A 24,766-nucleotide genomic window follows, 5' to 3' on the forward strand; every position below is an offset into this window, starting at 1 on the left:
TTATGCACTTAGCCTAAAGCCCAAGAATACATTGGAGTTATGTTGGACCTCCCATTTTCTGGCAAAAAATAGCACCTGATTTCAAAGAGTTCCAAATCTACTTAGGGAAACTACATGTAAACATGTATTTATAAACATGCTATATACACTGGATAAAAAGGAGATAATCAATAGAGGGAAAGCACTAGAATTAAAGAGGATCAGAAACAGCTTCATGTAGAAAGTGAAATTTTTAACTTGGACTTGAAGAAAGCTAGGGAAGGCAGTAGGCAGAGATGAGGAGGGAGAGAATTCCAAGCATGGATGATAGCCAGCAAAACAAAAACAAAAATAAAAACCTGGGTTAGAGATAAAATGTCATATTTGGAACAGCAAAAAGGCTATTGTCACTAGATGTAAGAAGATTAGAAATGGGTAGGGATGGGGGAAAGTTATGAAGAGTTTTGAATACCAGGGAACTTCATATTTGATTGGGAAGAAAAGAGGGAGCAAGGGAGTTGACTGGGTAGGGCAGCAATAGAAGATGACACTCAGACTTGTATTTTAAGTCTGTCACTTTGGCAGCAAAGTAGAAGGTAGGCGGGAGTAGGGAAAGAGGCTGGTGGCAGCCAAACCAAACAGATTTTTGCAATGAGATGACTATAACCAATTAATGATTATTACATTATGTTTGATGCAAGTAACCAAAAGTACCAACCAAAAATAAATGTTGATAATAACTATGTTAGATAAGGATGCATATTATACCTAATTTTAAATATCAAAAAGAGTTGTAGTTGGAATGCAGATCAAAGCATATTATTTTTCCCTTTTTTTGTTTTGGGGGTTTTCGTTTTATATGAGAATTTTCTCACTGCAAGGACCAATACAGAAGTATGTTTTGCATGATAATATACATGTATAACCCAGATTAATTTAATTACTCATCTCCAGGAGGGGGAGGAAGAGAGAGGAAAATAATTTGGATCTTCTTTTGGAAAACATGTTGAAAAATTGTTATTACATATAGTTGGGAAATAAAACATTTTAAATGAAATTGTTTAAATATCAAAAATATAGTAGAATATATTAAATTAAAAGGTCTATATGAGTTCTCATACATGTGCTGCTGTTGATAAATATCTATCCTAAAATGTGTATATAATACATATATATAAATCAAGGTAAGTTTTTCAGAGATTGTTAAACTTCAGACAATACACATAGAGAAAGAAGAAAATCAGGAGAAAGAAGGAGAAATGTGAGCTTTAAGAAAGGTAATTTTTAAGATTTGAAGTGCTTGGGAGGGAAAGTAGTAGGAATATGCTGGTGCTCAATGTTAAATTATCGGTGTCAGCATTTACACTTGAGAATAATAAATAAATAAAAGCAACAAATAAGAGCTTAATTTATTTTTTTGTTGATTGGTTAGACTTAAGAAAGAGATGGAGAGTATATTAAAGATTCAGAATTAACTTAAAAGTGTGCTAACTTATATTTTGTGGATTTCTTTTCTCCCAGTGAGCCAGATGTTAAATATCTACTAACAAATGCCTGTTAGAATATATCTACCTCACACGTACTACCACTACCCCACAACTGAAGCTCAAAATTCAATCTTTTTTGTTTTCTTAATTAAGTGAGTTATTTTAAAATCAGCATTAGTTGTATTGAATTAAAAACTGTTTATTCAAGTACTAACTACATGCCAAGCACTGGAGACACAAAGAAAAAGAGAGAGACAGGAACACGTCAACACTCAGGAATCTTGCACAAATATGTGTGAAGATTAACAAAAATTACATTCAAGTTTATTTTAAAACAACATTTGAAATTTTATTTTAACAAATATTTTTCAAAAAAGCCGAAGAAGTAAACTCTTATCTCACAGATTTCTCAAGGATATCACACATTACCTCCTAAAACAAAGATTCCCCCCATTTAAATATAATATCTGGAATTTGATTGACAATGTGTTCTTGTGTTTAGCATAATGCCTAGCACATAGCATGAAGGCTTAATAAACATTTGTTGACTATGTAATATTTTTATTCAAGGAGTTAGCCAAACTGCTTACAGATGATACAGAGAAAAAGCAAAGCTAATGAGCTCCTTCATGAAACAAGATAAAAGCCAAATTTGTTAAGCTGTGAATAAATTTATGATCTTTTACATTTACTAAGTGGTTGCTTTATATACTTTTAAAATGGCAGTGATGCATTGTCAAGCAGGGAAAAAGAAAAAGAAAAATTCCAACTTAACCTGTGTAGAGTTTTTGCCATGTTCTTTCTGGAGGAAGAATATTGAAAAAACAAATTATTAAACTTTTTTATATGAAGGAATAGGGTCATATGGAAAGAATGCTTGTGTTAATGATATACAGCATTTGCAATAAATCCTTCTCACACTGTGAAACACTAACCAATATTTCACAAACCTCCCTTAGGTCAACATGGGAGACCTAAAGCAACCAACCAGATTAAATATAGACCACATCAAGGAAAACCAGGGCCACACAGAAGCACTTTGCTACATAGGAGACAAAACAATACATATAAGATTTCAATAGTTTCTCAAGCTGTTCCAGTCATTGTTGGCAAAAAATCATATTTTCCCAAACCTCCTGAAAACATAGACATTACCTAGGGCTAACGATTTTCAAATTCCCTAAAAAAAGAACAAAAATATCTTTGTTTTTCATCAAGATGCTACAAAGTCTTAAATTAGAAGGTGGGGAGGAAATGGGAGAGGGAGAAATAAAATCTAGATAAAGCTCTAAAGTCTACGTGATAGATCACTCACTGCTAAGTTACTCTGCTATGTACACAGAGCTAAGACACATATCTGCATATAAGAATATCATCTGTTTCACTTGCATTCTCAGGACTTTTTTTTAGTGAGGTCTACAGTTATGCCTTAATTTAATGGGTTTTCCAAAAGGGAAAGCACAAAACTCAGTTTACCATGGGTAGCTAGGTGACACATTGCAAAGGACACTAGACCTGGAGTAAGGAAGACCTGAGTTCAAGACACTAGGTGTGTGACCCTGGGCAAGTTACTTAATCCAGTATGCCTCAGTTCCTCATCTATAAAATGAGGGAGAAGGAAATGATAAACCACTCCAGTATCTTTGCCAAGAAAACCCTAAATGGGATCGCAAAGAATTGGACATGACTGAAACAACTAAACAACAACATTTAACACATGCCTAGAATTCAAGTTGAAGGATCTGATGAAAATTAATGAGAAAACCAAGTAAATGTGTTAAGTCTCATAAACTCATTCCCAACATAAATATGGATACTGATTTTTAAAAATATTTTGACTATGTGGAAGGACAGGTATTTCTACGAATCAAATTTAAGATGGCAAGAATAACAACAAATCAGTTCCAACCAGATGCTTAAAGATGGGATCATTATTCCATGGGGTAGCCTAAGTAGAAGAAAGGAGAAAACGATGGGATTCTATGCAATTCACTTAACCTCTTCAACCCCAGCTTCCTCATCTATAAAGCTGTAGTAATTATAGCACCTAACTAATGGGATCAATGTAAGGATCAGATAAGGTAACATGTTTATCTTTCATAAACCATATAGGTGCCAAATAAAATGCCAAATTATTTAGGTTCTATGGGGCTATGTATCTGTTTTGAACTCTAAATTTTGTTAATAGGAAGTCATTATAAAGACACTTCACTGGATCACTGCATATTACAATAAAACCTGCATGTAAGCCTAAGGGTAGAGGGATGGTACTGCATTCTACAATTCTAGAAAAGGGGTAAGGTAGAAAGGGGAGAAATAAGGGTTTAAGAGAAAATATAATGATTTCATTCTTGGACATATTGAGTTTGAGATGTCTAACGGGATTCTAGTTATATCTGAAAGGTAATTGGAGATGTAAGACTGGAAATCAATAGATCAATAGAGGGTAAAATAGGCAGATTGAAAAATCATCAGCAGAGGGCTCAAAAAACACTCACAAATGCAGCCCAAACTAGAATAAAATGTAATTGGGGTACATTTATAACAAAATAAAACATTGATAATACTACATTTTAAAACTAAGTCACTATGCAGCCTGCAGGAATGCTTATGCACAGATTAGTGGCCCCATTCTTATTGTTTGACACCTCTGCTCTAAACCATCTTAACACCCTAAATTGCAGAGAAGTAGTATAATTCAGAGCTTTCTCATCCAGCAGTTTCCTACTCTGAGGAGGTCACAGGTAAAGAGTCCCTGTTCCTCTCCTTAATTGCTAGGCACTGATAAAACCTGAAGTTTCTGATCTCTAAAGGGCGGGAAGAAAAGGGACTATGTACCAGGCACAGTGCTAGGCACTTCACAAATATTTTCTCATTTGATCCTCCAAAATAACAATTTTATTTGACCCAACACAGTACCAAAATTGACATAACCACCAAATTTCCTGTCTCCCTCTAACCCCTCTATCTGGGTAAATATAACAATTAATATTTAGATAGAACTTTGCACCCTGAAAGCAAATAAGGTGGCACAGTAAGAAAAGACCTAAATCCAGGAAGGCCTGGGTTCAAATTCAGCCTCGGAAATTTATCAGTTTTTCAACCTTAGAAAAATAATTTAACCTCTCTCAGCTTCAGTTTCTTCATTTGTAAAATGGGGATAATAGCACTTCACAGGTCTGATATAAGATAATATTTGTAAAGAGTTTTGCAAACTTCAAAATGCTATATGTCAACACTAATAATCACAATCATCATCATTATTATTAACATATATTACCTGATTTGATTTGCACAACAATCCTGTGAAGAATATTTGTACTAACTCACCTATCAAGAAATAGATATTGAACAAATAAGTGATTAAAAAATAAATGTTATAAAAAGAAAATTGAAGAAAGTTTACCCTTAAATATTTAACATTCTTTCTGAGCCATTGTGGGAAAATATTAATTTAAAATACAGATAAGTTTGATATGGGCTCATATATCTCATTCTTCAAATAGAGTAGCAAGAAGAGTACTAGACTTGGAGACAGAAAGACCTGAATTCAAATCCAACTTCAAACAGGCAGTAGCTGTTTGACCATAGACTAGTCATTTCACACTTCTCTCAGCCTCAGTTTATTCATCCATCAAATGAAAAAGACAACAGCATTTATCTCACAGGAAGTTTTCTATTCAATTCAACTCAACAGGTCTAAAACCTCATTGGTGAGAATCAGAAGGGGAAGAAAGGAACAATTAGGTGACTCTATGAATTGAGAGCCAGAAAAAGAGATGAGAGGTCCTGGATTCAAAGACATTTTATGATGGACAAGTCATTTAACCCCCCACTGCTTAGCTCTTACCACATTGCCTTGGAACCAATACACAATATTGATTCTAAGATGGAAGGTAAGGGCTTAAAAAAAAGAGGTGAGCTTGTGCATGTATGTGTTTTAAAAAGTAGTTTGTAAAGAGCTCTATACAAGCCAGTTATTATTATTAAGCAAACCTTTTAAAAATTCCTGGTGGCTGGAACCTGATGAAATAACAATTTATTACCATCTTTTATCTCCCTTACAAAAAGAAAAGAAAGGGGGAAGAAGGGAAGTAGTTACAACTATTCTCAATCTCTTTACTCTAACAGGGCATTTCTCAATTCTTCAGCTGGAATGATTTCACTCTAATAGTGTTAAAGGCTGGCTTGATTACCGATTTACTCTTCAGAAGGAGCTCAAATCAGAGCTCTTCATGGTTATTGCCAGAGAATATAAAATACTCCCTTCAACCAAATCCAGGAAATTCAGAAATGAGGGCAATTCCTTAATGCTTTTGAGGATCCATATAGACATACCCTCATGACCAGGAGACCTTTAGGAAATGAAGCACTCCTGCCTGGAGAGCACCAGCTTCTTGTTAAATCCAATCAGTGGAGAAACAACTGTGTCTTTGTCATGGAAACCTGAGTTTAAGTGCATGAGGATCAGATAAGACACAGCATATGGTATGGGAACAAAAATGATATGCTTTGATTTTAGATGGGGAGTTAAGAAACCAACAGAATGGGAACACTTTCAGGGAAAGCAATGTACAAATGAAGAATAAATTAGCCTCCTCTGTTCTGCAGAACAGTAATGTCACTGAGGGTGAGGTGGAGAGCACCTACAAACCACTCTGTCTTTGTAAAGTCCATACAACATAAACCAGTCTTAATTTCATAAGGGTTTTTCTGCTGTGATCTCAGGTAGGTAAGTAGTACTAAGAACAAAGTACTTAGAAGCTGGCTGTTTTAAATATTATGGATAAGTGATTAAAGAGCAAAGTATTAATTTGGAAAGGCAAATGGCTATGCTTGTGGTCTTTTAGGCTCTGTATCCTGTACAGAGGAGAGGAAGTGGTAGATTGGTTTTATAGCTGTAATTGAGACAGCATTTTACATACCTCCTTCAGTTACCCAAATACTTAAAGAACCTCTAGTCAGAGCCTTCTCAGATTACAGAAGATAATAAAAAGCCAGGAAGCATAAAAGGGGCTCTTTTGCCCACACATTAAACATGAATTTAATTACCAAAATTTCATGGGGGTATAGGACCAATACATTATGCCTCGGTGTTGAAAGCAGAGTAAGGACTTTTAAACAACATTTATAAATTGAATATACTTCTATAAGATAGCAAAGAAATTGTTCATAATATTCAAATGTTCCGTGTTACACCATTTAGTGTTCATTGAAATAAAATATAAAACTAAGCCCACTATGATCATAGCATTCTTGAATTGGAAGAAGTTACAAATGCAATCTAGTCTAAACCTCATTTTATAGATAAGGTAACTGAGACATGGGGCTTGGGGGGAAGAAATAACTTGCCCAAGGTCATATAGCTGGTAAATGGCAACTGGTATTTAAATCCAGGTCTGTCTTAAAATTCTAAGATCTACTAACACTATACAGTGTTTAAAAGTCTGTAGATATAACAGTATTATCACTGACTATTGTCCTATATATCTCTTCTGCCCTTTGTGGCATACTCCTTGAAAAGGTCATCTACAATTGGTGTCTCCACTTTGTCCACTCTTCCTCTCTTCTTAACACCTTAACTGATCTCTCCAAAGCTGCTAATGATCTCTTTATTGTCAATTTTTCAATTTCATTCTCCTGGATTGTTTTTATGCATCTAACACTCCTGATCACTCTCTCCTCCATGATATTCTCCTCTCCAGATTTTTAGGAAAGTGTTCTTTTCTCATTCCCCTCCTACCTACCACTACTTCTGTCTCCTTTACTGGATCCATTTCTAGATCACACCTCTAACTGTAGGTGCCCTAGACCTTCTTCTCTTCTGCCTCTATACAGCTTCATTTAGTGATCCCATCAGCTCCTGTGGATTTGATTGCCATTTCTATGCTGATGCTACCCCAAACTCCTTGCTTGATCTCCAAACCTCACATCTTCAGCTGCCTTTCAGATAACTCAAATTATCTTGAATTGAATATGTCCAAAATGAAATTCATTATCCTTCCCCAAAATGCTCTCCTATCTTTCATCTGACTGTAGAAGGAAATACCAACTGCCCATTCCTTTGAGCTTTTAATCTAAGTGTCATCTTTCTATCCCTTATCTATCCCTTATCCTCTGTATCCAGTCCTTTGCCAAGGTCAGTGGATGGTGACTTTTACCTTTATAACATCTCTCAGATACTTTTCCCTTCTTGTGCTGGTTCTCACCACCTCATACTAGGACTACAGCCAGCTGTTAAATCTACCTACTTCAAGCCTCCTCCTACTCCAATCCATCCTCCATTTAGCCATGAAAGTTATTTTCCTACAGCAGAAGACCAACCATGTCACCCTCCTTTTCAAAAAATTTCAGTAGTTCCCTATTACCTCTAGGAGCAAATTCTTTGCTTGATGGTCAGGGCTTTTCAAAACCTAGTCCAGTATTACTTTTCTAGTCACAAATTCTTCAATCCATCCTTTCTATTCCACAAACAAGGCACCCCATTTCCAAACTCTGGACATTTTTTCTAGCTGTCCCCGAGTCAGGAATCCTTTATTTACTTATCTCTGCCCACTGCCTTCCTCAACATCTTTTAATCCAACTAAAATCCCGTAAGCCTCACCAAACCCCTCCTAATTCTAGTGTCTTCCCTTTTGTAGATTGTTTTCTATTTATTCTACATATAGCTTGTTTGTACATATTTATTGTTGCATCTCCCATTAGCCTGGAAAGTCCTTGACTATCTTTTGCCTCCTTGCTCAATGCCTGGTACATATCAAGCACTTAATATTTATTTATTCTAAAACTATTAACATACACCAATGTGTAAGTTTATAATCATTGCCAAATATTTTTGGTTACTAATAGGTATAATATATTATATATAATAAGGAGATGTTACAAAAACCAACAGATGGGTGATATATTGGATGGTTTTCTTAAATTATTTTTCCTCTTTTTTATCCTTGGTTACAGAGGATAACTAACTCAATGAAGAAAGCAGAGGAAAATTTTCAGAAATGACATCTCAATATCTTAAAATCTCACTCTCTCCAAAAATGTATTGGAACTCAGGAAGCAATATCTACCACAAATTACTTTAGAGTTAACATCTACAGAGCAATATTTAGTAAAACTTTCTCAAGAAGATACAATGAAAATAAAGATGCTCAGAACTGCTGATTTGGTTTAAAAATTATGAAGTAAGATTATTTCAACAAAAAACTGTCATATGATTTTAAAATAATATTTTGGGACTAGCAGTATAGAAAAATATTTAAATCTGAATATATACCTACAATCAATTGAACAAACATTTACTAAGCTAATAATACATGCAGAGGTGGAAGTATGTGTATACATACTCTGTGTCTTGAAATGCAAGGTGGGAAAAGTTATTCCAAGATAAATAAGTAGACCTAAAGTTTACATTGAACACTGAATTTCTTTCATCTTCCAATTATCTTTGATGAGGTATTCGTTAAAGAACTTAGATAAACACAAAGTATCTAGAATAAATACATGTTCTACAAAGCCCACATGTTTTTTTATAATTCTCTGTGCATATATTGTTAATGAGTGTCTTCTTTTTTTAATTTAAATTTATTAGTTGATTACATTAAATTATCCGGACAACTCCTTCACTCTCTTCCTCTCCCATTAAAAAAGGCATCATTTGACAAAAAAGATATATGTATATAAAAAAATAAGTTTTATTTACATCTATTTATCATTTTTTTCTCAGTAGGTGCACATAAACAACATACTTCAAATGATATTTCTGTTGCTGTATATAATGTTCTCTCGGTTCTATTCATTTCAGGGATATTTTTTGCCTTTGGACTCTAAGATTATACCCTGCCATTCTAATATATAACAACTTTTCCTATCTTCATGACATTTCTCCCTCAACACTTCTAAAACTGAGGGGAATTCTTACCAGCTATCATTTCTTCCTATTCTTTTCGCTGAGTAATCATCAATAACAGCACTGGTAGAGTTTAAGAGAAATAATTATTTTGTTTTTCTTTCACAATGCATCCACTTAAGTTATATTCTGAGACTCAAATAAGGTTCTATCACCAAGTGACTGTTTGTTACAAAACCACAATTATGGTTATTTGATTTTACCCCTAACCAAATTAATTTTTCTTTGGTTTCTATAAAGAAGGCACTTAAGGGCAGCTAGGTAGCACAGTGGATAGAGCACCAAGCCTGGAGTCAGGAGGACTTGGGTTCAAATCAAGCCAAAGACACTTCCTAGTTGTGTGACCTTGGGCCAGTCATTTAACCCGTGATTACTTACCCCTTGCTGCTGTTCTGGCTAAAAATTGATACTAAGACAGAAAGTAAGGGTTTTAAGAAGGAAAAAGAAGGCACTTAGAAAAGATCTCACTGATCACTAGATACTTTGTGGTCCAGCAAAAATTCCCCTTGAATTCTGAAAGCATATGCATAGAAAGATCACTAAAAGAATTTCTTTTCTGTGCTATAACTAAATGGTCTTATACTATTTATTTTTTTCAAATAGATTTCGCCTCCTATTATTGATTATTAGAAACACCATGAAATTCGTGTACTTTTAAAAAATATTGAAGAGTGTAATATAAGTACATGCATGTAGACATAAGGCACAAATAAATTTCAAATTTATATTACAAGAGTATATTGCCAATCTGTATTAAAATAATGCCTAACCCTATATTGTTTAGAAAAAAACATTCTGATACAAGTTCAGTGTCAACTGCAAGAGAATTATCTTTTGTTAAGACATAAAATCTTTCAGAGGGTGGATCAGTAAAAATAAACCTGCAAAATAATGGTCTTAATCAATTAAATTAAAATATAAAACAATAGTTTCAGACCATTAAGAAGCTAACTAATATTCTGAAAAGATTTGTTGGTATTTGGGAAGATAGGAGGTTTAGGCTCTGAAGCAGCAAAAGTCCACACTGTTCTATTATAATATCTATCATGGCCATAGTTTTTATAGATTCTAATAGCTATCAGGTGCTAATGATACTGGAAAGGGCTTTGAAAACAATCTCGACTACAGTATTCTCCCTGAGAAACCATTGTAGGTAAGAATAAAAAGTTGGCTGTCACAAATCAGGAAATGAAGCAAGATATACAATGCTTCCCAGCCCTATGTGGTTCCCTTCCAGCTTCTTTAGAGACAATGGTAGAATGTCACTAAAAGAGGATAAGAATCAAATGGACATTGCCCAATTATGAAAGTTGGATTAGCTATTGATATTCTAAATGTAAGATCCTTGTCTGGTGATCCAACGAGTGGATATCATACAGGAGGATTTGAATTCTAGAAATCTTGGCATTATTGCTATAAATGCAACTAAAAGACAACAGGAAGAAGACAACTAATTGAAAATATGACTCATAAGTAGTCATTGGAAAGGTAAATAGGAGTTAGCAGAATTTATTTTATTACATTTCCAAAAGCAAAAAGAAAATAATAATTTCCTAGAGTATTTGATCATCTTTTCAAGGCTCATGATCAGTATTTACAAGAAGACAATAAGAAATAATTGCAGACTGCTCCAGCATCTGGTACAGAGGGCAAAGATACAAAGAAATTCTATAAAGTACTCAGTAAGGCCCTCAAACTAAAGCAGTATATACTTTAAACCCCTGTGACAACTTCAGAAGTATGGCAATAAATGAGGATTGTAAAAAAACAAAGAAAAATATTTTTACAAATAAGGAATAAGAGGCAAGGATTTTAAATCTATTTGTCAGGAATCCTTTCTTCAAGCAAAGTTTCTTTGAGTTTCCATATAGAAACCAAAGATTCACTGGAAAAAAAAAGAAAAAATAGCTCAACCAGGCAAAAGAAATTATAGTACACAAAAGCTGAAACAATTGTTCTCTGTTCAAAAGATATTAAATGCTAGTCTCATCTAATTTTTACTTCAAGAATATAAGAAATAGGAATTATCATTGATTGAAAGAGTATAGTAAACAGTACTGGACTCAACTTTAACAGACAGGTTCAAATGTCAACTTTATCACTACTCACTATGTGAAGAAAGATAAGATAAATACTAATTTTCCTCATATGTAAAATTAAGTGTTTGAGCCTTTTTTTTTCTGTTTGGGAAGGGGAGGTATTTTAGAGAAGAGAGAGAAAGTTAAGGGATAATAAAAATATCCTGAACCAAAACTTGCTTTCTAAATCATGTACAAGCTACAATTTATGCTGATTTACTATGCTCTGTTAGTATACTTTTGTATTATTGTCACTATACTTACATTCATCACCATGAGCAAAAAATTAAAGAACTATTATGTCTGATAGCAAAATGAAGATAACCAAAATGGTGGTGGTATTTTGAGTAATTCCAGAACTTGTGATGGGAAAGTAGAGGCAATACTCTCTTCTTAGATCATAAATATAAGTTATATTACATATAAGTACAGGATATATAGTAAGCATTATATTTAGTTCTATCTCATAATCCCCTAGAATTTAGGAGAGCAGATTTCCAATATTTCAGAAAAAGGACAATTATGATGCCATGGAAAAATTTAGGAGTTAGTCCAGGAGAAATGGAAATATCTGAAGAAAAAGTCTATAAGGAGGAAAAGGTTGGCATTTTGTCTAAAGTTATCGATGTGAATAAACAGAGAACTTATTATCAACCAATTTGTATTTTTAGAAGAAATGTACCAAAGATGGAAGCAAAGGGCAAGAGTTGTTCTGATTACCTACATACAAAAAAGGGAAAGTTAATGGAGTCAAAATTATATTAATTCATTTTTAACAAAGATTCTATATTCTAAAAGGCCTAAAAAGACTCCAATCAATTAATGCAGATGTGTTAAGTGCTTACTATGTGCCATTCATGTGCTAAGCACTCCCTACTCTCAAAGAACTCACAATCTAATTAAAGAGACAGTATATAAACAGGAACATACAAAATCTTTAAAGAATAGAGGTAAGATCTCCTAGCATCTGGGGATACCTGGAAAGAAGTCTGGCAAAAATAAATTTTCCAGATTTCCAGACACTTCCTAGCTGTTTGACAGATAGTTTCTGACTATGTGACCCTGAGAAAGTAATTTAACCCCCAATGCCTAATCCTTACCACTCTTCTGCTTTGGAACTGATACTTAGTATTTATTCTAAAACAGAAGGTAAAAGGGTTTTTTGGAGGGTGGGGAGGTGGGAAGGAAGGTTTTCAGCTGAGTCTTGAAGAAATCCAGAGAAGGCAAGAAGCAAAAAGGAGAGGAAAGAATGTTTCAGACATAGAGGTCAAGTAGTGTAAATGGAGAAGAAATAAAATGTCATGTTTTAAAAACAATATCTAAGTTTGAAAACCTTCTTCAATTAGCCTTCTTTAATTAAAACGTATATTTCATTGTTATCAATAAAAGGTATATTTAATTTTTTAAAAACAGCAACTAGTCCATTGTGACTAAATTATAGAGTGTATGGAAAGCAGTAGAATACTAAAAAAAGACTAGAAACATAGTAAGAGAAGTGGGTTGTTAAAAGTTTTAAATGCCAAACAACTTTCTATATTTGATCTTGTTCAGTGGCATCATGAGCCACTGAAATGTATTAACAGTGGTAGCAGGTAGAATGATATAAATAGATCTACACGTAAGGGAAATCACTTTGTCAGTTGAGCTAGGGATGATTTAGAGTAGGATGAAACCTGAGGAAGAGAAACTAATGAGAAGGCTAATACAATTGTTCAGGTAAGAAGTGATGAGAACCTTAACTAGGGTGGTATTTTTTTAGTATAAAGGATAAGGATATATAGTAGAAATGTTAGGAGGATAACAATGCCAGTATCTGGAAAATGGTTGAACACATGGATTAAAGGAGAATGGAAAGTCAAAGAAAGATGACACATAGGAAAGGAAGCAAAGGAAACAAAAAAACCAGCATCATTTTATCAGGAAGAAGTTATATATTACTTAAGAAAGAACCCTGTAGGGACTTCCAGGGGCAGAGCCAAGATGACAAAGTGAACCAGAGCTGCTTCTTGTCACCATGAGAATCCTCTCTGACCAAGGTTAAAATATCACCACAAAACAAACATAGGAGTGAAAGAACCAATAAGAAGACAGAGTGAAACAACTTTCAAGAAAAGAAAAACCCAAAAGGTAGGCAGAGAACATCTGGGACAGTGGGGTAAGAGTAAAACAGAGCCAGCAAGAGGCTGTCACAAAGAGGGAAGAGCAAGCCACACACCCTCACCCCACAACTGCTGGTACAAGTTCAAAACCTAAGCTCAAACCAATATTCAGATTCTGAGATCCTGCCTGGGCAAATAGTGTCAACAACAAATCTCTGGAGAAGTCCAGAGACCCAGCCCAGAGCAGTCTGGGCTGATGTGGACTGATCCTTGTGGGCCCAGAGCAAAACCAGGAATCCTAGTCTGGGCTTGGGATAAGGACACAGTTCACTCTTTGGGGTAAAGACACAGTTGGGGGTGGAGGAGCAGATCTTTTCGCCCAAAACTAAAGCCAAGCTCCAGAACAGGTAAATCAAGGGTATGCCTGATTGGATCAAGTACACAGTGAAACCAAAAAATTGAGCCTAAGTCTGGGACTAGAATTTGATCAGGACCTGACCTGATCAAGTTCTGAGTGAGATCAAAAGCTTATGCCCAAGCATAAGTCCTTAAGCCATCAACATCTCAAGGGTCAATTGAATCAGAAGGAGGAGGGGACTCTCAGAGCTCTCAGCCCTCATCACATCACATCAGCCTCCAAGAACTGAAACTGGTAAAAACCCAGAAAATAAGCTTAAAAAAGCATCAAGGAAGGACTAAAGTTTAAGAGGGTACTCCAACTTTCCAGAAAACAGAGCCTAACTATAATTAGATAGGAAAAATGAGGAAACAACAAAAAAAGCACCAAATTCTAAAGAATTTTATGGAGACAAAGAGCAAGGTAAAGACACCTAAAGAAGGGGGCAGTGAAAGCAAAGGAAACACATGCAAAGTCCAAAAGAAAAATATGAACTGAACACATATTTTGGAAGAGCTCAAAAAAACCCCTCCAAAAACCAATTAAGAGAGGCAGAGGAAAAGTAGGGAAGATAAATGAAAGTGATGTAAGAAGAAAGGAAAGTGATGCATAAATAAATGTGCCAATTGAAAAAAGGAGAACTAAAAACTGACAGAGGAAAATCGTATCTTAAAAATCAGAACTGACCATCTAGAAACTAATGATTTCATGAGAAATCAAAAACAATAAAACAGAATCAAAGGAATGAAAAAACAGAGAAAAACATGAAATATTTTATTGAAAAAACAACTGACCTAGAAAATACATCTAGGAAAGACAATTTGAGAATTATTGGACTACCTGAAAGCCATGATCAAGAAAAAATCTTGGACATCACATTACAAGAAATTATCAAAGATACCTACCCAGAGATCCTCAAACAAGAAAATAAAATTGAAATTGAAAGAATTCACTGATCACCTCCAAAAAGAAATCCTCAAATGACAATGTCCAGGAATATAATAGCTAAATTCAAGAGCCACCAAGCCAAGGAAAAACTACTTCAAACAGCCAGAAAGAAACTATTCAACTACCATGGAGCTACAATCAAGATCACACAGGACCTAGCAGCTTCTACATGAAAGGATCACAAAGGCATGGAATATGATATTCAGGAAGGCAAAAGATTTAGGTTTACAACCCAGAGTCAACTATCCAGCAAAACTGAGTATATTCTCTCTGGGGGAAAAATGGACATTAAATAAGATAGAAGATTTCCAAGCATCCCTGGGGAATAAGCCAGACCTAAACAAAAAATCTTAAGTCCAAACACAAGATACAAGAAAAATCAAAAAAGGTATCCTAAACTGGAGGATCTCTATTTGAACTGGAAAGACCTCCAGGAATTGATGCAGAACAAAAGGAGCAAAACCAGGAGAATATTATAGTATTAAATTAAATGATATAATATATAAAATTAAATTAATACTAAAATAGCATTTTAAAAGTTAAAAGAAAAATAGATCATATAACATTTACAACTACAAGTAGAGAATACATTCTTAAACAAGAAATGAAGACAATTAAAAGAAATAATTTAGATACTTTTGATTTACCTATTTTTAAATTGCAAGACATTTGTACAAAAATATTAATTCATCCAAGATAAGAAAGAAAACAATTGGATGGAAAAATTTCATTTTTTATCAAAAATATTTAGCAAAGGTTTACTATCAAAGATGTACTACAACTAAAGGTTATGGACTTTTGTCTATAATACCTAAAACTAAAAATATTCCCTGAAAGAAAAGTAATTAAAGAATGTGAACAAAAGGTTCCCAAAAGATTTGCAAAGCAGTATATGAAAGAATTCTCCCAACTACTAAAAGAAGTCCAAATCAAAATAATTCTGAATTTCTCATTACAGCCAAAAAAAATTGGTAGAGGTGCCAAAGAGAGGAATAATCTGTGGCAGTTGTGCTCACTAATACATTGTGGGTAGAACTATAATTGTTATAACCATTTTGCAAAGTGATTTGTAACTATGGAAATAAAATTCACATATAATCTTTGATCCAGAGATTCTATATATACCCCAAGGAAATCACTGACAAAAAAGAAGGGCTCTACCCAATAGACCAATATATTTATAGTAGCATGTCATGTGGTAAGAAAGACAAGAATTAAAGTCGTGTCCATTGATTTAAGAATGGTTAAACAAATTGTGGTATGAGAATGTTACAATGAGAACATTACTGGCCTATCACAAATGATAAACATGCTGAATACAAATCAACATAGAAAGACATGCATTGCTAATATAAACTGCAGTAAGTAGAGCCAAGGAAACAATGCATACAATAACAGTGGCATAAATATAAAAAGAAACCACGAAGCAATTTTAAAAATAGGTATTGGAAATTTAAAAAGAACAAACTTGGCCCCAGAGAAGAGATATGAAAAGACCTGCCCCTCTGGAACATATTGGTTAGTTTCATTTCATTTTTTCTCTTCTTTCTCTTTTTATATTTCAAAAATGATTTACTATAGAAGATGGCTTTCTCATACAGACAGGGGGAAGGATATATGGGAAAATGTAGATAATATAATAACATATTAATGAAAACATACAAGAAAAAAAAGGAAATTATGCCAGATTACTATTCTCATTTCTTCTTCTAACAGGATTACTAGATTGGTAGAGGAAGGAATGGCATAAATTAACAAGGCATTTTCCACCCTCCTTTTTGCTATATTTTTTGAAAAGAAGGAAAGATGTGGACTTTAAATAATACCACAATTAGGCAAATTTAGAATTAATCCAATGACCAACTAGTACACTGGATAGAATGTCCAATCTAGAGTCAGAAATATGTGAGTTCAAACCCTGCCTCAGACATTATAAATTATGTGCCCCTGAGTAAGTCATTTAACATCTCTCTTCTTTGTTTTCTTGTTTACAAATAGAAATAATAATAATTCTGACCTGCCAGGGTTGCTATGAGAACAAAAGGAAATATTAAAGTGCTTTTCAAAACTTTTGGGGCTATATAAATGCTATTTGTTATTATTATTTCCAGGCCCATATATTAGTACATGATAGTTTATTTAATGTTGACTTCAGTTGAGTTCTCTAAAACTTATATTTTAAATAGCTTCTGCTATTTAAAATTTTTGCAATACTTGGGTTAATAAAGTCATCATATATTTATAAAATTTGTATATGACTGATAGCTTATTTGTTTACAAGGAAAAATTATACTGTAAGAGATAAGTATTAAGAAAATGATAGCAAAAAAAAGAAACAAAAGAATAAAATATTTTAGAAAATCAAATCTTCAGATGACCTCCAAGGTCCCTTCTTAGCTCAAGGTTTATGAACATGAAATAATTACATTTATGCAGATAAGAAATGCAATGAAAAAATAACTTCGTTTCAAATTGAAACCATGTATTTTTTAAAATCAACTTTTGAAAATTAAATCTATATGGAATTTCAACTCACAAGAGGTAAGTTCTAGAGATCCCTCTGAACAATTTAGCTAAAATTTATTCCTGGCACAATTTGTTTCAATCATTTTCCCCTCTCTCCAAAGCTTCCATTTCTTTGCCAATCCTCTTTCAGCTCCAATGATATCTGGGATAAAGTCACCATAAGATACTAATATGTATTTAGCATTTCTCTTTCAAAGTTCTTTATCTGCATTTTTAAGAAAAAAGTTGTACTCCAGAACTTACGAATCAGGAGAATGAAGAGGAAATAGAGTATGAGAGAAGAGAGAATATCTGAAACCAGGAATCCAGTATTCAATAACCTTGAATGTTTCTTATATGCTAAATTTAAAAAGCTGACATTTACCCATTATGATGCAGTACAGTCATTCTCAATATGGAGCTGATGTATCAGATGAGGAGGTAGAGGGTGTATGGAATCAGGGTTATTAAAAAGGGTCTGTATATAGCCATATGTTCTCAATCAATGATGAGGATGATCAAGTAGAGGTCTGTGAAATATTTTGGCGGTGTGTTTTTTTTTAAAGAGGCCCTTCAGAAAGGAGGGACCCACATACACCAAAATATTCACAGTAGCACATTTATTTTATGGCAACAAAGAGCTAGAACAAAGTACATGCCTATCAATTGACACAAATTGTGGCACATTTCTCTAACAGAGTATCATAGGATAATTAAAAAATGATGAATATGAAGAGTTTGGTTAATAATTAAGGGAAGCTCAGAAAGTCTTATATGAAGTGATAAAACCATATCAGCAGAATCTGTAGACATATATAATGGTAGTAATGGAAATGGAAATAACAATAAGAAAAAATGAAACACTGCAGGGTTATAATGACAGTCCAATCAGTCAATAAACATCTTTAAGTATGTACTATGTGTGCCACTGTGCTAAACACTGAAGATACAAAGAAAGGTGGGAGAAAAAATGTCCCTGACCTCAAGGAGCTCATGGTCTAATTAGGCAGACAACATGCCAATAACTATGTATAAATAATGTAGATACTTATTAAATTAAAAATACTCTAAGAGGGAAGAAAATTAAGATAGATGGAGAAAGACTTCTTATAGAAATTGGAACTTCCGATGAGACTTGAAGGAATCCAGGAAAGCCAGAGGGTAAAGAGAAGGGAGAGAATTCCAGACATGGGGGTTAGTAAGTGAGAATGCTCAGAGTCAGGAGATAAAATGCTGTGAGTAAAGGAATGGCAATAGAGCTCATGCCACTGGATTGTAGAGTACATGGGGGTGGGGAAGAGGAAGGAAGTATGGTATAAAAAGGAAAGAAAGGTAGAAAAGGAAGAAAGCTTTATAGATGAATTTATATTTGATCCTGGAGGCAATAAGGAGCCAGAGTGATTGACCTGGGGGAAGAGGGGCTTGTAGGAGTCACAAGATCCGGCTTGCCCTTCAGGAAGATCAATTTAACAGTTGAGTGGAGGACAAATTATAGAAAGATCTGAGGCAGAGATACCAACCAGCAGATTAATACAATAGTCCAGGCATGAAATGATAAGAACTTATACCAGGATGGCAGTGGGTCAGAGGACAAAGGGGGTCATATACAAGAGAAGTTATGAAGGCAGAAATGACCAGACTTGACCATTTGGATATAGGGGCTGAGAGAGAAATGTCAAGGAAAACCCCAGGTTATCTAGATGCTGGAGAGGAGGAGAGGAATTGAAAGTAATATAGAGAAGTTAGAAAGAGGGGAAGGTTTAGGAGGGAAAAAAATGAGCTCAGTTTTGGACAGGATGAATTTAAGGTATCTCCAGTTCATATGTAACAGGTAGTTGGAGTTGAAATAAGATGGTCATAGGGAGGTTATATCTAGATAAGTAGATTTGAGAAGTATTTGCATAGAGATGATAATTAAATGCATGGGAATTGATGAGATCACAAAATGAAATAGTATAGAGGGAGAAGAGAAGGTTCACAATAGAGACCTGTGGGACAGCCATGCTTAACAGGTTTGACTTGAATGAAAATCTAACAAAGGAGACTAAGGAACAATCATACAACAGAACCAAGAGAGGGTAGTGTTACAACATAAAAAGGACACAGTATCAAAGAAAATAAGGTGATTTAAAGGTAAGGGATTTTTAAAAAAGACTCATTTGATGTGTTTAGTTTTATAGAAATTACTTTCTCTTTCCCCCTTTTCTATTATAGAGGATAACTCTCAAGTTGTGTGCGGAGGAGGGAAATATTTAGAAATGAAGGTGATATAAAGGGAAAAAAAATAAATTTTAAAAGAAGAGGAAGTCCTCATGCTTGGAAAGGTTAAGAATCAATGGTGTAATGCAGTGATGGGCAAACTTTTTAATGAGGGGGATAGAACATTTCAGGGGGCCACATCTGGCCCGCAGGCTGTAGTTTGCCCATCACTGGTGTAAAGAAACAACGTAAGACAAAAAATTATGACACCTGAGTTCAAGTCCCAGGTGCCTTGCCCAAGGATAAGTCACTTAACCTCCTCAGTGCTTATATTTCTTCATCTATAAAATGGGAATAACTCCTCTACTAAACATAAGGCCAGTGAAAAGTTCAAACATAATTCAAGCGAAAGCCTTTTAGAGCCACAAAAAGCCATAGAAATGAAAATTATCATCAAAAAGAAGCATGGAATAAGACTTTAGTGAACAGAGCAAGGAACAAGGAATCAAGAAGAAATAGATTGAAGTGTAATTGCTGATATAAGTTATGTGGGCACAGGCAATTCAGTCTCTCAGTACACTGGCACCTCTTTAAGACCTAAAGTTATAATTGGAATGCTGATCTGTAAGAAGTGGGAAAAGTAGATGAAAGAGAGTTTTTCTTCACTAAGAATTTCATATATCAATGAAATAACATATCCAGGTCCAATTATTTTTAAGCTTTCCACATGTCATATTCCAATATGATATTGAAGGATGCTGGGTTCTCAATATGGCCTTGGTAATAGAATTATTTTGTCCAAAGACCAGTCTACAGATTTTTGACTAATTTGCAGAAGCTTGGCCACAGGGTGATTAATTTAACCATAGTAATGCACCTACTAGTTCACCAAACTTACTAAGGTCAAGAGACTGTGGCCAGCATCAGAAGAAGCATTGAGCCTTGGTATTTCCAATCCAATACTTACTACAACCTGGAAATATATGCCAGATGATAATCAAAATATCTCCCAAAAAGGCAGCTAAACCTCAACCTGTATGAGACACTGCCTCTTACTATTTCTTAAATGCATTTTCTTGCTTTTCTAAAACTCTTTTTATATTCAAGTAAAGCAAAGGATCCCAAACAAAATAAACATCGTTAATAATCACAGAAGCCACTAGTGACCTATGAAGAGTTACCTTGAAGTAATCAGACCTCTGACAGTTGCTTATACAGTGAAACACACTTGCCAAAAGGAAAATTGGCTGCTTTTCCAGGAAAATAATGCAATGCAGACAAAATAGTCAAATTGTAACATGAGTTCATAACAGTAGCAACAGAAGAACTTTAAAAGTCTAAACATCTTTTCTGAATTATATTGCTATCTTGAAATAATCACCATTACTGCACTCTCTTATTTTTACTTCATCTCAGCAAAAAGAACTGCAAGTGCATTTAATCATTAATGCAGTCTTCTAACTCTGTGTTCACTACAGTCTTTACATCACTTATACCCAAATATTGGGAACTTGTGCTCCACTAGTATGTTGATTAAAAATCCAGCCTGAGGTTCCGGGTTAAGATGGCGGCAGAGTAAGAAGCAGTTCTTAACCTCTCCTGACCAAAACACTCAAAACTCCTCAAGGGGACATAAAAACAAGTCCAGACGAACGGAGGAACCCCACAACAGGGCACAGCGTGGAAGGTACGTGGAATCGAGGCATTTCCATGCTATAAAGGGGTGAAACAGCTCTCACTAAATCGCGGGCTGAGCAACCACCCCACCCCCACCCCCTCCACACACAACACCTATAGCGCTGAAGCCAGCTAAAAAGAAATAGAGCAAGTTTGGGGCGCCCATCGAGCCATTGGCAGCTCTGGGGCCTGTTCCTGAGAGCAGCAAGATTTGGGACCCCAAAAAGCCAAAGAACGCACCTGAAATCTGAGTGCGGGCTTAGGGTTCTCTGTAGTGAACTCTATTCACTATTATAGTAATCAGAAGAATAATTCACAGGGGGAGGGTGGAACACTAAATAATCTAAGATGGCGTGGGGGATGGGAAAGAGGGGGTGAATAGCAAGGGACACCAGGAGAAACTTGAGTGAATAAGAAAATAGGATATTCTATTACACACAAAGAGGGCATGGGAGGGAGAGGGGACAAATACTATTATAAGAAGGAGAGGAAGAGAGCATTAAGAGGTAATAATCAAACCTTACTCTTAGTGTAATCAACCTGGAGAGGGAAGAGTAGCTATACTATCCATTGGGACATAAAACTCTTATCTAACCCTTCTGAGAAAGTTAGAAGGGATAAACCAAGGGGAGCAGGGGAGTGGGGAGGTCAAAAAAAGGGAGGGGAGAAGAGGGAGGGAATTCATAAGGCCTTTAAAAACAAAAAGAGGGGGAAAAATAAGGGAGGGGGTAGAAAGGGAAGTTAATCAAGGGAGGGGATAAGGGATAGCGGCTCAATAACAAACCACTGATTTAAAAGGAAAAAGTATAAGGAAAAAGGGGGTAGGAAGAGGGGAGGATTCGAAAATGTCAGCAAATGCACAACTGATGATTATAACTCTGAATGTGAATGGGATGAACTTGCTCATAAAACGTAAGCAAATAGCAGAGTGGATTAGAAACCAAAATCCCACCATATATTGTCTACAAGAAACACATATGAGGCGGGTGGACATACACAAGTTTAAAGTTCAGGGTTTGAGCAAAATCTTTTGGGCGTCAAATGAGAAAAAGAAGGCAGGAGTGGCTATTATGATTTCTGACAAAGCCAAAGTAAAAATAGATATGATTAAAAAAGACAGGGAAGGTCATTACATCCTGATTAAAGGCAGTATAAACAATGAGGAAATAACACTGCTCAATATGTATGCACCAAGTGGCATAGCACCCAAATTCATAAAGGAGAAACTGGCAGAGCTCAAGAAGGAAATAGATAGTAAAACCATACTAGTGGGAGATCTAAATATTCCTCTTTCAGATCTAGATAAATCAAACCGAAAAATAAATAAGAAAGAGGTAAGAGAGGTGAATGAAGTCCTAGAAAAATTAGATCTAATTGATATGTGGAGGAAAATAAATAGGGACAAAAAGGAATACACCTCCTTTTCAGCTGCACATGGCACATTCACAAAGATTGACCATGTTATAGGGCATAGAATCATTGCAAACAAATGCAAAAGAGCAGAAATAATAAATGTAACCTTCTCAGATCATAATGCAATAAAAATAATAATTAGCGAGGGCACTTGGACAGGAAAATCAAAAACTAATTGGAAATTAAATAATATGATTCTCCAAAACCAACTTGTCAAAGAAGGAATCATAGAAACAATCAATAATTTCATTGAAGAAAATGACAATGATGAGACATCCTACCAAACTATGTGGGATGCGGCCAAGGCAGTACTCAGGGGGAAATTTATATCCTTGAGTGCATATATTAACAAATTAAGGAGGGCAGAGATTAATGAATTGGGCATGCAACTCAAAAAATTAGAAAGCGAGCAAATTAAAAATCCCCAGATGGAAACTAAATTAGAAATACTAAAAATCAAAGGAGAAATTAATAAAATCAAAAGTAAAAGAACTATTGAATTAATAAATAAGACTAGAAGCTGGTACTTTGAAAAAACAGATAAAATAGACAAAGTACTAGTCAATCTAATAAAAAAAAGGAAAGAAGAAAACCAAATTGACAGTATCAAAGATGAAAAGGGAAACCTCACCTCTAATGAAGAGGAAATTAAGGCAATCATTAAAAACTATTTTGCCCAATTATATGGCAATAAATATAACAATTTAGGAGATATGGATGAATATTTACAAAAATATAAACTGCCCAGATTAACAGCAGAAGAAATAGAATACCTAAATAATCCCATATCAGAAAAAGAAATTGAACAAGCCATCAAAGAACTCCCTAAGAAAAAATCGCCAGGGCCTGATGGATTCACAAGTGAATTCTATCAGACATTCAAAGAGCAACTAATCCCAATACTATACAAATTATTTGATATGATAAGCAAAGAAGGAGTCCTACCAAATTCCTTTTATGACACAAATATGGTAATGATTCCGAAGCCAGGGAGATCAAAAACAGAGAAAGAAAACTACAGACCAATCTCCCTAATGAACATAGATGCAAAAATCTTAAATAGAATACTAGCAAAGAGACTCCAGCAAGTAATTAAGAAGATCATCCACCATGATCAGGTGGGATTTATACCAGGAATGCAAGGATGGTTCAACATTAGGAAAACCATCCACATAATTGACCATATCAACAGTCTAACAAACAAAAATCACATGATTATCTCAATAGATGCTGAAAAAGCCTTTGACAAAATACAGCATCCATTCCTATTGAAAACACTGAAAAGTATAGGAATAGAAGGACCTTTCCTAAAAATAATAAACAGTATATACCTAAAACCATCAACAAACATCATATGCAATGGGGATAAATTAGAAGCCTTCCCAATAAGATCAGGAGTAAAACAAGGATGCCCATTATCACCTCTATTATTCAACATAGTACTAGAAACACTAGCAGTTGCAATTAGAGAAGAAAAAGAAATTGAAGGTATCAAAATAGGCAAGGAGGAGACTAAGTTATCACTCTTTGCAGATGATATGATGGTCTACTTAAAAAATCCTAGAGAATCAACTAAGAAGCTTGTAGAAATAATCAACAACTTTAGCAAAGTTGCAGGATACAAAATAAATGCACATAAATCATCAGCATTTCTATACATTTCCAACACACTAGAGCAGCAAGAAGTAGAAAGAGAAACACCATTTAAAATCACCCTAGACAATATAAAATACAGTTTACAGTTTGTGTTCCAGAGAGTTATCTACCAAAGATATTCAAAACTTTATGTTTAAGAAGTCATATATCAAGGCAGTTACAGAACAAAGCTAATATACGACATAACTTGAATAGTTTAGATCCTAAAATCAGACATATATTCTAATATATGACTATTAACCCAGTATTATTTCAACATCTAAAAGGCAAAGGTTCTTGACTTTTTTTGGTATTATCCTTTGTCTGTTTCATGATGCCTATGAATGGACCCCAACTTCGAATCTCTTTAAAAATATAAAATAAGGTACACGGGACTACAATTATAATGAAATAGTTATAAAAATATTTAAAACAAATAA

At 34.6% G+C, this 24,766-nt stretch overlaps 1 protein-coding gene across 2 annotated transcripts in view; it reads right to left on the bottom strand.

The window, feature by feature from the left end:
* RSPO2 (R-spondin 2) overlaps window positions 1–24,766 on the bottom strand; it is a 239,854-nt gene that overhangs the window by 169,191 nt on the left and 45,897 nt on the right. The window lies entirely within an intron of this gene.

The sequence above is a fragment of the Gracilinanus agilis genome, chromosome 1, assembly GCF_016433145.1.
Source record: "Gracilinanus agilis isolate LMUSP501 chromosome 1, AgileGrace, whole genome shotgun sequence".
NCBI lineage: Eukaryota > Metazoa > Chordata > Mammalia > Didelphimorphia > Didelphidae > Gracilinanus > Gracilinanus agilis.